This window comes from Homarus americanus, unplaced genomic scaffold (assembly GCF_018991925.1).
Source record: "Homarus americanus isolate GMGI-L3 unplaced genomic scaffold, GMGI_Hamer_2.0 scaffold49667, whole genome shotgun sequence".
Lineage (NCBI taxonomy): Eukaryota > Metazoa > Arthropoda > Malacostraca > Decapoda > Nephropidae > Homarus > Homarus americanus.
The window spans coordinates 5999917-6015920 of NW_024738608.1; positions in this window are offsets into that span (position 1 = coordinate 5999917).

Below are 16004 nucleotides of genomic sequence, written 5' to 3' on the forward strand. Positions count from 1 at the left end.
AAGGTGTTTTATTGTATATCTTGTATTTATAGAATATCGTAAGTTTTTTTGGGGGGGGTGTTATATTTATCGTATTATTAAATGATCGTAAGGTTATATTATCGTATGTAATATATTTATAAAAGCTCGTAAGGTTATTTTATCGTATCTAATATATTTATAAAAGCTCGTAAGGTTATTTTATCGTATCTAATATATTTATAAAAGCTCGTAAGGTTATTTTATCGTATCTAATATATTTATAAAAGCTCGTAAGATTATTTTATCCAACCTAATGTATAAAATATCGTAGAGGTATTTTCTCCTATCTACCACACGCTTAGACAATCTCAAAGCTCTTATTTTATCCGATATTTTCAAACATTGTAGAAAAACTCAACAAATTTTTTTTATATATATCAACTATATATAAAAATTCTATAGCTATAATTTTGTAGTTTATAACGGAGTAAATTGTGTTTATAATCTGCGACTATAATATTTTTGTAAATCGTAAATTCTTTGTTTTGTTTTTTTTACAGTATGATGGAGAGTGAATTTGTAAATGAATCTCTTAGTAATGGAAACTGTTATATTAGTCTGGATGTCTAGGTGTCTCTCTGTGGATGTCTGACTTATTATACTTCGGGTGAGAACTTTAATTATGCCATAGTTGGTCTCTAATGCCTTATGCCACAGTTGGTCTCTAATGCCTTATGCCACAGTTGGTCTCTAATACCTTATACCACAGTTGGTCTCTAATGCCTTATACCTCATTTGGTCTTTAATGCCTCATACCTCAGTTGGTCTCTAATGCCTTATACCACAGTTGGTCTCCTAATGCCTTATACCACAGTTGGTCTCTAATGCTTTATACCACAGTTGATCTTTAATGCCTTATACCTAGCTGGTCTCTCTAATGCCTTATACCACAGTTGGTCTCTAACCTTATACCACAGTTGGTCTCTAATGCCTTATACCACAGTTGGTCTCTAATGCCTTATACACAGTTGGTCTCTAATACTTTATACCACAGTTGGTCTTTAATGCCTTATACCACAGCTGGTCTCTAATGCCTTATACCACAGTTGGTCTCTAATGCCTTATACCACAGTTGGTCTCTAATGCCTTATACCACAGTTGGTCTCTAATGCCTTATACCACAGTTGGTCTCTAATGCCTTATACCTCATTTGGTCTTTAATGCCTCATACCTCAGTTGGTCTCTAATGCCCTATACTACAGTTGGTCTCTAATGCCTTATACCACAGTTGGTCTCTAATGCCTTATACAGTTGGTCTCCTAATACCTTATACCACAGTTGGTCTTTAATGCCTTATACCACAGTTCGGTCTCTAATATGTATACCACAGTTGGTCTCTAATGCCTTATACCTCATTTGGTCTTTAATGCCTTATACCACGGTTGGTCTCTAATGCCTCATACCTCAGTTGGTCTTTAATGCCTTATACCACGGTTGGTCTCTAATGCCTTATACCACAGTTGGTCTCTAATGCCTTATACCACGGTTGGTCTTTAATGCCTTATACCACAGTTGGTCTCTAATGCCTTATACCACAGTTGGTCTCTAATGCCTTATACCACAGTTGGTCTCTAATGCCTTATACCACAGTTGGTCTCTAATGCCTTATACCACAGTTGGTCTCTAATGCCTTATCCTCATTTGGTCTTTAATATATCTATACCTCGTTTGATTACTGTGCCTTATACCACGGTTGGTCTCTAATGCCTTATGCACAGTTGGTCTCTAATGCCTTATACCACAGTTGGTCTCTAATGCCTTATACCACAGTTGTTCTCTATTATACCACAGTTGGTCTCTAATGCCTTATACCACAGTTGGTCTCTAATGCCTTATGCCACAGTTGGTCTTTAATGCCTTATACCACAGTTGGTCTCTAATGTCTTATACCACAGTTGGTCTCTAATGCCTTATACCTCATTTGGTCTTTAATGCCTTATACCACGGTTGGTCTCTATTGACTTATACCACGGTTGGTCTCTAATGCCTCATACCTCAGTTGGTCTTTAATGCCTTATACCACGGTTGGTCTCTAATGCCTTATACCACAGTTGGTCTCTAATGCCTTATACCACGGTTGGTCTTTAATGCCTTATACCACAGTTGGTCTCTAATGCCTTATACCACAGTTGGTCTCTAATGCCTTATACCACAGTTGGTCTCTAATGCCTTATACCACAGTTGGTCTCTAATGCCTTATACCACAGTTGGTCTCTAATGCCTTATACCTCATTTGGTCTTTAATGCCTCATACCTCAGTTGGTCTTTAATGCCTTATACCACGGTTGGTCTCTAATGCCTTATGCCACAGTTGGTCTCTAATGCCTTATACCACAGTTGGTCTCTAATGCCTTATACCACAGTTGGTCTCTAATGCCTTATACCTCATTTGGTCTTTAATGCCTCATACCTCAGTTGGTCTTTAATGCCTTATACCACACGGTTGGTCTCTAATGTATATACCACAGTTGGTCTCTAATACGCTATACACGAGTTGAAGTGTCTTATACCACGAGTTGGTCTCCTAATGCCTTATACCACAGTTGGTCTCCTAATGCCTTATCTACAGTTGGTCTCCTAATGCCTTATACAGTTGGTCTCTAATGCCTTATACACAGTTGGTCTCCTAATGCCTTATTCACAGTTGGTCTCTAATGCCTTATACCATAGTTGGTCTCTAATGCCGTATACACAGTTGGTCTTTAATGCCTTATACCGGTTGGTCTCTAATGCCTTATACCACAGTTGGTCTCTAATACCTTATACTACAGTTGGTCTCTAATGCCTTATACCACAGTTGGTCTCCTAATGCCTTATACCACAGTTGGTTTCTAATGCTGCCACAGTTGGTCTCTCTAATGCCTTACTCTACCACAGTTGGTCTCATACCTTATATCACAGTTGATGCTCTAATGCATATACCTGGTTAATATAATGCCTTATACCACAGTTGGTTTCTAATGCCTTATACCACAGTTGGGCTCTAATATATACCACAGTTGGTCTCTAATGCCCAGTTCGTCCATAAAATCTGGGCAGAGTGAAATAGTTTTAATATTTTGGGAGGTTGATGTTGTAATCCTGTCTTTGATGTTAATTAAATATACTGTGTGTGTGTGTGTGTGTGTGTGTGTGTGTGTGTGTGTGTCTCACTTGCACACACATACACACACACACCAAAGAGGAAACATTTCTTAGGCCAACAACTTGCAGTTAGCTGTCAGGAAACTTATGGAATCCGACGGCCAACTCCGACACAAGTTCACTGACGGTGTGTTTGGTTGGCTACCCCGGTGTCCTTTACAAAACACCTTTGTTGAATCTCTCTCTCTCTCTCTCTCTCTCTCAGGGGTTGTCAAGGTACCTCTATCACTGCTGGATTGAGGAGTCTTTGTGTCTTGTTTATACCGGAATGTAGGTATTTCTCTCACCTGTTTATACCGACACACACACACACACACACACACACACACACACACACACACACACTAATGTACGCAGCAGATGCAACATTTGGGAGCTGGCCATTGAAATAATCACAGGGAAGAAATAATCTGAACGTGAGAGGAAGATGGAACATGGTGACCTTTGCTATACGTTCAACTGGATGAGTGATACAGCTTACCAGGGATATTATCAAGAGACAAACAAACATTACAAACACAAATGAGGGCATCCTTATTTTGTAAACACCAAACGTTCTGTAAGTAGGGGAATTATTTATCTTTTGTTTATACCAGAATACAAACGTTTGATTCATCTCTGGGTAACGCCATGTTGTGTGTTGTCCAGCAGCTGTCAACACAAGGAAGGAAGGAGGGAAAGAGGGAGGAAGGAAGGAAGGAAGGAAGGAAGGAAGGAAGGAAGGAAGGAAGGATTGTAAACAGACTTGGAGTGTACAGTACAGTAGATACACCATGACAACACGGTCTCTGAGGCGTTTAAATAACTTTGATTTTTTTCTCGTTATTATACAGAGGTGTGGCTTAAGGCTGGTGGGGGATGAGAGGGGAGAGGTGAGTGGGAGAAAGATGAAAGGGAAGAAAGGTGAGAGGGGATGAGAGTGAAGTGGGAGGGAATGAGAGAGAAGTGGGAGGGAATGAGAGAGAAGTGGGAGGGGTGAGAAATGAGAGGAAATGAAAGTAAAGTGAAAGGGAATGGAAGAGAAGTGAGAGGGAAGAGTGGTGGGAGTGGTGAGGGACTTTACCCACCCTACACATCAAATACATAGGTTTCGTTTCATGTTTATTACAGAGTACAAACACTTATTTCAACCTTTGTTTATCAGAATTTAGACGTTTGTTTCATCTCTTCTCTTCCGTAAAACAAACGTTTGTTGTATATTTCACGGTAGCCTTTACTGTCGCACAAACGGTGACGCTTTTTACAACACAAAGTAGCGGGGTAAATAATTTGATACCTGGTTTAACACGAAAGAGGCTGCATTATGGTGGTAAAGCGAGGCGTAGGTGGTGGTGTTGGCAGTGATGGTGGTAGTGATGGTGGTGGTAGTGATGGTGGTGGTAGTGATGGTAGTGATGGTGGTGGTAGTGTTGGTAGTGTTGTTGGTGGTGGTAGTGGTGATGTTGGTAGTGATGGTGTTGGCAGTGATGGTGGTGGTAGTGGTGATGTTGGCAGTGGTGGTAATTGATGAAAAGAGTGACAATAATGTTAGTGGTGATATTAGTGGTAGTGGTGGTGGTAGTAATAGGTGACAATAGTAGTCATGATAGTAGTACAGGTAACGCTAATGAAGCAGTAATTAACGTAATATTCTCACCTGTCCATACCAACTTCCAAGCACACCTGTAGGAATCCATATATTACCTGTGTAGTTAATATATTATTATAAAAAACGTATCTGGCAGGTATATAACTTCACATCGTAGATACAGGTGTGTGTGTGTGTGTGTGTGTGTGTGTGTGTGTGTGTGTGTGTGTGTGTGTGTGTGTGTGTGTGTGTGTGTGTGTGTGTGTGTGTTTTAATTGGGGCCTTTACTGTTAGTTGGGTTCAGTGAGGTCGTTTTTCAGTCGTTTTTCAGTCGTTTTTCGGTCGTTCTATGTTACAATTGGGATGTTTTTGGTCGTTTACGTCGTATTAAGTTGTTTCAGGTCGTTTTTGGTCGTCGTTGTGTCCTTTTCGGTCGTTTTTGTGTCTTCCTCGTCTTTATATGTGTCATTTGAAGCCATTGGGTCGTATTTAAGTTATTCAAGGTTCTTTTAAGTTTCTCTTGGGTCGTGTTATGTCGTCCAAGTCGTTTATACATCTTAGAAAAAAAATAATTTATAACCACGACACGACACCATTACTTCAAGAATAAAAACCACGTCACTATAGAATCGGGAGAACGTTCGTCTGGCGTGAGAGCAAATGCCTGGCGTTATTCCATTGCTTGTCCTGGCGTTATGTTCATTGTTTTGTAGATGTTATTTTTGTTTGTTTTCCATCCACAGGTACAAGGAAATAAATTTGATTTCGGAACCTTTGAGAATCCTGTCCAGTTCAACCATAAATAACTCCTCTAACAAGCTGACTCATATAATGGGGCTGTTAAGGTTTACTGCTTGTCATATAACCAGTTGAAAAGGGGGGGAAGGGAGGAGGGAGGTGAGTTGATGATAAATGGAGGAGATGGATTGATTTTGATTTTTGCCGCTTGCAGCGGCTACTTTATTGTGCACCCCACACTCATCCTGTGAGCGGTAGCGCAAAAGGATTACAGAGTAGGGTTTACAAAGGGTCATAATAATTAACCCCGGTTGTCAGGATATTATGGCACCGAAAGTTACACAGTATTTCATTTACATTATTTGTTTAGTTCTATACATAAAGGGTAACTTATTCACAAATGCGTGAGTACAGGCGTGTGAGGCAGTATGTCTGGCCTCACACTTTGTTATTCACATTTACGTGAGAGGTATTCAAGCACATTGCGTATTTGGTTCTGTACATGAGAACTGATATAGTTACTGAGTGCAAAAAGTGGATACAATCTTAATATGTCGGCTATCTTGCCATTAGAGATGAAGTGTTGTGCCATTTCACACACAGTGTGCTTGGACCTGTCCCTAAAAGGTTCTATCTTCACACAGTCGAGGACGTAGTGTTCAAGTGTGTGGCCATATGTATGGCCACACACTTTACATTTAGTTTTGTTTACATCTGCTTGAGGAACATATTGCCAGAGGTACTTATATCCTAACCTTAATCTAGCGGTTACAACATCTTGTAATCTAGTGATCTTGTTACTTGCTCCATATACATGTTTCACTTGATACATCTCATCATGGTAAACTATGGATCGACTAGTGCCTGTTTGCACTTGTCTACTTGCGTCAAACTCATCAATAAGTTCTTTCCTAATTACAGTTTTAAGGGTTCTTTTGACAGACCCAAATTGTATTCAACGGTGTCTTTGTTAGACGCGAGTTTGGCGAGGGCATCAACTCTGTCATGTTTTATGAGGCCTATGTGAGAGGGGATCCACAACAGTTTGACCTTGACACCCCGGTCAACAAGGCACGCATATTTGTGTCTGGCTTCAGAGACAAGATCGTGACAACCTGAGTCGAGGGTACCAAGGGCAAGTAGTGAGGATAGAGAGTCAGTGATGATGAGACTGTCAGTAACAGTGGTTTCAATGAATTTAATAGCTGTGAGTATGGCAACTAATTCAGTTTGTAGAGTGGATGTCCAGTTGTTAATTCTAACTCCTTTCTCAGTTATATTACCGTCAGGTTGAGTCACAACAACAGCACTTCCAGCCCTCCCACAGGCGGTGTTTAGAGATCCATCAGTGTAGATGGTCTGTGTGATATTATCATCAGTCTGTAGAGTGTGTATGTGTTCAAGGGCTCTCAATTTGGCAGTGTGTTGGAGATAAATGCTTTGTATAATTAATTTTTTAGGCGGATACGTCGGTATTGTGATATCGAAGGGAACTGTCCGCCAGGGTGGCAGGAAGCGCTGTTGTGTCTCAACTTTGTACAGGTGGTCTAGTCAAAATATCTTCATATGTGTAGCTGTAGTTTGGATCCATTTAGACTCAGTAGTCCCATGGTTCATACATTCTAGCAATTTTAAGGAAACAATGTTATCAGGATCACCACGCAGAAGCCTCAGGGCTATCATGAGGTTGACTTTAATTATTCTATCTTTAACACTGGGTATACCTAGTTCTTTCCTCATATTAAGTACTTTAGTGCTCATGGGACATCCTAGGATAATTCTGAGGGCTTTATTTTGCATTTTCTCGAGCTTGTCAACGCCTTTCCCGTCACGAATGACCAGGGCTGGTGCGTGGTAATCTATCAGAGATCTTATATAGCCTAGGTACATTGTTTTAACAATTCTAATATTAGCACCATAGTGCGGGCTGTACCCCGCTACACTTCTAAGAGGTCTCAGTCTGTCAGTACATTGGCAGGTTAGCTGTTGAATGGCAGGTAGGGTACAAGGGACGGAGACACCAAGATATTTAAAAGAAGAAACATAGTCAATAGTGTTGTTACCTATCTTGAACTTGGCGGGGCCGCGTTTGCGGTTCCCAGCTTGTTTGTTGAACACCTTAGTTTTGTCAGTGGAGATAATAAGACCGAGGTGTTCACAGGCTGCGTATACATGGTTCAGGGTGGTTTGCATTTCACGATGAGTTTTAGTATGTATAAAAATATCATCAGCATAGCTGATTGAGATATTGCTGGGGTTGTCTGGTATTAAATTTAATAATGCATTCATAAGAACATTGAACAAAGTGGGGCTAAGTACTCCACCTTGAGGGGTACCAAGTTGCATATCTTTAACTTCACTTTTGTAACCCTGAAACAGTGCCTTCTGTTGGTTAGGTAACCACTTATCCAGTGTAACAGCCTACCTCCTATATCTATTTTGGCTAGTTCGTACAATATCAGTTGCCTATTGGCAATATCAAATGCAGCTTTTAGGTCAAGAAATGTGGTGTATCTGTGCCTTTCATCACCATGCACAGTTAGGAATGTGGTGATGCAATTATGTACACCTTTACCATGGGTGAAGCCATTTATGTTAGGAGACATGTGTTCTCTGATTCTATATAAGAGTCTAATAACAAAGTGGGCTCATGTCTCTAGCTATGACATGTTACCAGCTAGGACTCGGGGACTCCTTGATGCGAAGTCTGTAGAGAGAAGTAATCTTATTAGCTTTATGCTGGGCAAACAGCACGATGAGTGTGATGTTCCATATACTGAGTGGGAGCTTGACGCCGCCCTCGCCAGGGGTAGGTCTACTTCCCCTGGAGAGGACGGAGTCACCTACAACATCATTAGACTACTAAGGCGCGTGCCAGGCAATCCATTGTTGGTATTGTACAATATGAGTCATGCCGAGGGCCAACTACCCACATCATGGACCAGCAGTATTGTTGTACCAATACCGAAACCAGGACAGCCTGATGCCTTTCGTCCCATATCACTAACCAGCTGCCTGTGTAAAACCTTTGAGAGGATGGTTATTGGCAGGGAGATGGAGGGGTAGGGTGGGGAGATGGAGGGGTAGGGTGGGGAGATGGAGGAAGAGTGATAGAAGGGTATGGGAGGGTGGGAAGAGGAGGAAGAGGAGGAGGTTTTATATAAGGGTGAAGAATGATGTATTTTAAGTGTGGATGTTTTGTGATGTTCTAAGGGAATGTGGATGTATTTTAGGAACTGTTTCAGGGTTTTTAAGGTGGATGTGATGTATTTAGGGAACAATATTATAGTTTTTTAAGGGGGGTAGTATCAGGGTTCTTTTTAGGGGAGAAAGTGGCGAATTTTAGGGATTTTTAAGGGAGATGGGTGTATTTTAGGGGACTTTTGTGGGTTTTAAGGGAGAAAAAATGTATTTTAGGGAAATTTTAGGGATTTTCAGGGAATTTTACATATTTTAGGGAACTTTTAAGGTGTTTTGAGGGGAAATTGACGTATTTTAGGGATTTTTAAGGGAGATGGACGTATTTTAGGGAGTCCTCTCGGGGGTGGGGGATGAAAGCCTTATGTCTGCTTCGTAAGAGGAGTGAAATGGCTTTTGTAGGAGAAAATGGCTGTTGACATAGGCGAGGACAGGAGGGAGGTAGAGTGTGTGTGTGTGTGTTTGTTTATATATGCATGTGTGTATGTAGTGTATGTATGTGTGTTTTGGTTGTTGTGTATGTTTTTTGGTGAGAGAGAGATTGAGATAGAGAATAAATAAAGAGAGAGAGAGACTGTACCGATCTAATCCTTCTACCGCCATAAAAAAAAAAAAAATTATCCGCATTGGGTTACCAGAACGAGCCAAGAATCCGGTTTCATAACACATCATCGTCAAGAACGGAGACGAAACACCACAGCACAACAACACTATCATCCACTCTACCACACTACCGCATCACACACACCCACGTTATTCCAGGTATAAATCACCTTGCAAGTATAATAAAAAAGGTGTAATTTTTCCGTAATGAGCAGAACACAAAGGTAACAACGATAATAAAAATCGAATATAACAATAATGACGATATAATGACTTTAATTATAATATAAAATCAGATTCCAAAACTGATTTTTTTTTTTTGGGTCATATATCAAGGTAGATACAGATATATGAATACAAAGATGGTGACTGTATTGTGTTTATGATGCCTGAAATATATAGTTACAGTGAATTAATTACAAGGGATAGGTACTGTATTGTGAAGGTGTTGCCTGAATTTACATATGGCAGAAATATTTAGATAAGACAGAAAGAGACAGACAGACAGACAGACAGACAGACAGACAGAGAGAGAGAGAAAGGATAAACAGAAAATAGAGAGAGAAAGAAGAAAAAATAAAGAAGTTTATCTCTGCATGAACTCTACTACAAGTGACAGAGGTAGAATAATGTGTATCGACCAGCACGGTTATAATTACGTATCCGGAGAGAGAAGGAGAATACGGAAGGAAGGAGGAGGAAGGAGGGAGGGAAGAAGGAGGAGTAGGAGGCAGTGGGGCGTGTCTGGGAGAAACTACAAGGCAGGATTGGAGTCACCCTGATGCTGCCTGCCTTGTCTCTCTCTCTCTCTCTCTCTCTCTCTCTCTCTCTCTCTCTCTCTCTCCTTCTTTATTACCCCGTACCTCCGCATTTTATCATTATAATCATTATCATCATCACCATCATCATCCTTTGCTCATCATGTGTCATTATATTTGTCATTATCATCATCATTACCTCCCGTGGGTTATCACCACCACCACCTCCACCACTACCACCCACCACCACCACCACCGCCACCACCACCACCACCACCACCACCACCACCACCACCACTACCACCACACACCACCACCCACACCACCACCATCAAGCTTCATGCAAATGCTTTCACACACACACACACACCTACCTGACGAGGGTGTAGGGAAGAGGGGGATAGAACCAGGAGTCATGGTACGTAGATTCAGTAATGTGTTTACCTTCCACCCCACAGTGTTGCCAGATCATGCTTGGCGTCACTCCTTGTGGTGTTGCCAACTTTGCTAGAGACCTTTTGACTATAGGGAGTAAAGGGGGAGGGATGTGTGTGTGTGTGTGTGTGTGTGTTATTCATTCCTTGTGTCTATTGTAGGTTTTCCCTCTTCACCGTTATCAGTTCTTGTGTTTCCTCCCTCTTGTTCTTCTATATCTCCATCTTTATTCTCTCCCCTTCCCTCCATCCCACTTCCTTCAACACAAGACATAAGTATTTAAATCATCACTACTTAAACTACTTACCATATTCATACCATCCTAAGCTAAAAATTACTTACAAAAAGTTTCCAAAGTATAAGTACTATGAAGTCAAAATTAACACAATAGTTGAAGATTACTAAAAAAAATTATAAAAGTTACTATGATGGGAGATTCGTGTGGAAATTGACCCCCAGTACAAGTTGACTCTATCATGTCTTGACCGCTCCAAACAACAACATACCCCCTTCCCCTACACCACCTCCCCTTTCCTCCTCCTTTTCTCCCCTCTCTCTCTCTCCCCTCTCCCTTTCCATCCCCTCCCCTCCACACGCCCAGCCAGCACGCCCTGTGGTGTAGTAAGGTAGCAGTTAATAAGTTAGTGGCGTGGTGGTCGCAGGCGTGTGTTGACGACCCACGCCAAAATGACACCTCGACACGCGCTCTCACAATAACTTGCCTGGATTATTCAATTTGGCGCGTGGGTGCCGGCGTGGGAGGGATTGATCGTTCTTCACGCCCACGCCTGTTAGTGGTGCAGGCATGGGATGGAGTGATAGTTCTCTACGCCCACGCCTGTCATTATTGCAAGTATGCGATGGGCGTAGGGAAGACTGATCATCCTTCACGCCCATGCATGTTAGTGATGCAGCTAGGGAGGGGGTGAGGGATGGAGGGAGGGAGAGAGTGAGGCAAGTGGGAGGGCTGAGGGGTGGAGAGAGGGAGGCAGGTGAGACAGGTGAAGGAGGGAGGGGGGGTAATTATCTCAGGTAGGCAGCGGGAAGTACTTTAGTGCAAGTCAATATTTACCTCCAAGCTGAAAGTTTATACCATGAGCAGTGACGAGAGGCTTCTGCCATGACCACACTTCCTTCCTACTTCCCTCCTCTTCCTTCTTCCTCCCCCCTCCCTCTTCCTTTCCTCCTCTTTCCCTCCTCTTCCTCCTCCCTTTCCCCCTTACTTCTTTCCTCTCATGACTTCCTCCTCCCAATCCTCCCTCCTGTTCATTCCTCCTTCTTTCTTCCTCCTCTTCCTCACCTTACCCTCCTCCCTTCCTCCATCCTCCCCTCCCATTCTCTTCTTCCTTGTGACTTACCCTCCCTTCCCCCTACTCCTCCCCCCTACCGACTCCCCTCACTTGCCCTCCTTGTCCTCCCCCTACACACACACACACACACACACACTAACTATTGACTTTAATATTTATGTTGACACAGTTGTTACGTGTAGCTGCCGTATCAACAGAATAACATATAACTGATTTTATCTTAGGCGCCCCATAGTCGACCCTGCTGAGATTTGGGTCACGTTGTTGGTCATTCTGATATTTACGTGACACTGTTTATTGTCTAGTAATGGCTACCTGTAATCTACCTGCAATCTACCTATCTGTATGTCAATTTATTCGTCCGTTTAGTCAGTTGTTGCTACGATAAGTTGGGAATAATTTAGTCCTCTTTGTGGGTTAGGGAATGTGTTGTGTGTTTGTTTATGTTAAGTAGCAGTAGTATAAGTGATGTAGGGGTAGTCTCTCTCTCTCTCTCTCTCTCTCTCTCTCTCTCACCTCGGGCTGGTAGGAGAGAATGATAAAGGGTTAGTACGGGTCCATATTATCAGCGCCACCAACACCAAAGATAAGGCTGGTTATGAGTCCTTCTCGGTGGGTGGAGGGGCTGGTGGAGGGCTGGTGGAGGGCTGGGGAGGGCAGTGGAGATGGAAGGTTAAGGGAAAGCACTAAGGATAAAGGGTTGAGGGAAAGGAGAGTGGGCATGAGTAGGGGTGAGAGGGTTGGGGAGGGCAGGTGGGGAGAGGAAGGGGAGAAGACCTGCGTGGGTGAAGGCACAGCTGACGGAGAGGCTTTCTGGTCTGGAGAAAGCTGGGGGAGAGTTGGACACTTGGGAGAAAGTTGTGTGGATGGAGGAGGGTGGCAGGGAGAGAGAGAGGGAGAGGGTAGAGAAAGTTGTGTAGATGGAGAGAGACGTAGAGAGAGAGAGAGAGAGGAAAGAGAGAGTTATGTAGACGGATAGAGACAAAGAGTGAAAGGGAGGGAGGATAGAGGAAGAGTTATATAGATGGAGGGAGATGTGTAAAGTACAGGTGCACTCTCCACTCAGTACAGGTGCACTCTGCTCTCAGTACAGGTGCACTCTCCACTCAGTACAGGTGCACTCTGCTCTCAGTACAGGTGCACTCTGCTCTCAGTACAGGTGCACTCTCCACTCAGTACAGGTGCACTCTGCTCTCAGTACAGGTGCACTCTGCTCTCAGTACAGGAGCACTCTCCACTCAGTACAGGTGCACTCTCCACTCAGTACAGGTGCACTCTGCTCTCAGTACGTGTGCACTCTCCACTCAGTACAGGTGCACTCTGCTCTCAGTACAGGTGCACTCTCCACTCAGTACAGGTGCACTCTGCTCTCAGTACGTGTGCACTCTCCACTCAGTACAGGTGCACTCTGCTCTCAGTACAGGTGCACACTGCTCTCAGTACGTGTGCACTCAATCATTGTTGAATGTGCACTCAACCTACATGTGTGCACTCTGTCCCAGGACGTATACAGACAGTACATGTAAAACCGTACACCCAGAGGATGTACACTCAATATACATACACTTGGTGTAATCATACATCTAGTATATGTACACACACATAATGTAAACTTAGTACATCTAGTGGATGCACTCACTCCATACACACCTAGTACATGTACACTCCCCTTTTGTACAGTAGGTATTTGTCATGTCCAGGTAATATTGCTGCCCTCTCAGTGTCAGCCAGTTATTGTGTACAGGTGACAGCTTCCCTCTGCTCGTCCATCTTGACAGTAATATTTATTTTTTTTATTCAATTCACTCGTACGTTCTTCATTCAGTCATCCTGGAATCTGTTGTTATCCTTAAAGCCTTTGTTGTTTTACGTGCTGTACCTCCTGAGTGACTGTACCTCCTGAGTGACTGTACCTCCTGAGTGACTATCATATGTTTGTATTATTCACTCGTCCATAACTTCACTTTTTATAGTGTTTATATTTTATGGCCACCTAGTTGATAGTCACTTGTTTTGTCTTTGTTATTGTCTCAAAGATCTTATACTTACTAACGCTTATTGTTATCAAGTATTCTGGTCGACTGTCATTTGTTTCAGTGGTCTTAAATATCTTATAGTTTTTAACGTATCTATTGTTAGTCAGCGTCCAAGTCGAGAGTCATTTGTTTATTTACTATTATTTTTCTTACATCAGGGGAGAAGTTATTGAATTAGTTTCTATAAATAACCTTTTCCCGGACTGACAAATGGGGCGTTAGGTGAGGTGGTGGGGGGCAGGTGGCAGGGTGGTGTGGGTCTTATGGATAGGTGTAGTGGAGATGTAAGTCGCGTGCCAGGGGTTAGACGCCCACCCAACACACCCTACTGAAAACTTGCAAAGCCTAATTGCTTCTGTGTAATTACTGAATAATAGCAATGATTTTCTACTTCATCCTTTGGTGCCCTTGGTCCTGTGTGCGTGTGTATGTATGTACGTGTGTGTGTGTGTACGTGGGGTAAAACAAATCACAGAACGGGTAATAAACACTGTATAGGCAATAAATACAGGAGAAAGAATAACAGACGAGAAGCAGAGGGCGTGAGAGGATGATAAAAGTAAACAAATTAAATAAGAACCAATAAATAGATTAATAGACACGAAAATAGAAGGATGAGTGGAGAGAGAGAGAGAGAGAGAGAGAGAGAGAGAGAGAGAGAGAGTAAAGGAAGGACTGTATCAATAATATATAATGTAACCTGTAAATTACGCGTTGAGAAAAAGCGAGACTGATCGAGTGCGTTTAATTCCTTCCCTTTAGCGACAGGTTCATAATATTAGTGTTCAAACAGATATTAATTAGATCTTTTAATACTTTACGGTGTTATTAACTTTGTGTGTGTATTATTGACGTATTATTATTATTATTATTGTGTGTGTGTGTGTGTGTGTGTGTTCACGTCGTAGAAATATACAGTACAGCATATTATTGTCATTATTATTATTATTATTATTATTATTATTATTATTATTATTATTATTATTATTATTATTATTATTATTATTATTATTATTATTATTGTTGTTGTTGTTGTTATTTTTATTATTATTATTGTTGTTGTTATTATCATCATCATAGCGTTATTTCAACATTCGAACCCTTGTCCTTTCATTAAACGAAGAAATGTTTCCCCCGACCCGCCAGAGTGAATGACCAGTAATTGAATCAGTTGGTTACAGCAGCGACCTGGGTAAGGGCCGCCCACTTACCTTCAGCGCCCCCCCCCCTACCCCTTCTGGCCTCCGCCACAGCCGCCATACGCCGCCCACAGCTGCCGCCGCCCGCCCTGACCGCCCGCCCGCCCACAGCTGCCGCCACCTGAAATTACAAAGTACAACAACCCAAAATAGATTCTGATGAAATGAGGAGCTAATGGTGTGTGTGTGTGTGTGTGTGTGTGTGTGTGTGTGTGTGTGTGTGTGTGTGTGTGTGTGTGTGTGTATGATGGGGGAATATAGAGATTTTCCAAGAGGCGGGTTAGTAGTTGTATGGGTAGGGCCCTGAAGGTGGTGTGTGTGAGTGGAGTGTAGAGCCTGCCGAGGGACACACGGTAAAGGCCCCTGTTACTATAGTCTGGAAGACACCCCCCTACCTGCCTTATATCCCCCTAACCCCCTCCAGCCACCCCTCCCCGCCCTCCTAGTTAAAGAATGTTGTATCTGGTACCACGAACATCCCTAATTAACACTGCTTCTCAATGTTAAATATTTACCCCTAACTTGTCGTAAGGGAGAGTACTTCTAGTTAAGGTAAAGTCTCAGTGCACTTTTGATGCCATATTGGATGTTATATCTTATGTTGTCTTCTTTCATCTCCAGTTACGAGGGAAAATTTATCGTAGGAATGACTGAGAATTTGGACCTTAGTGTGTTGTCTGGTTAATGATAGATTGAGTGTGTGACAGTGTGTGAATAGATAGATAAATAATTAAAAAGTCCTATACACAGATAGATAGATAGATAGATAGATAGATAGATAGATAGATAGATGAAGAAAAAAGTTGTATTTCTGAAGGTTTATTAGGGTTTAATACGGCCCCAGCCATTAAGTGCCCTTGTGGTCCTCAACACATGAAGGGCGTGGAGTTGGTGAGTGTTGAAGGTTATAACAACAACAACAACAACAACAACACTAACAACAACAACAACAACAACAACACTAACAACAACAACAACAACAACAACAACAACAA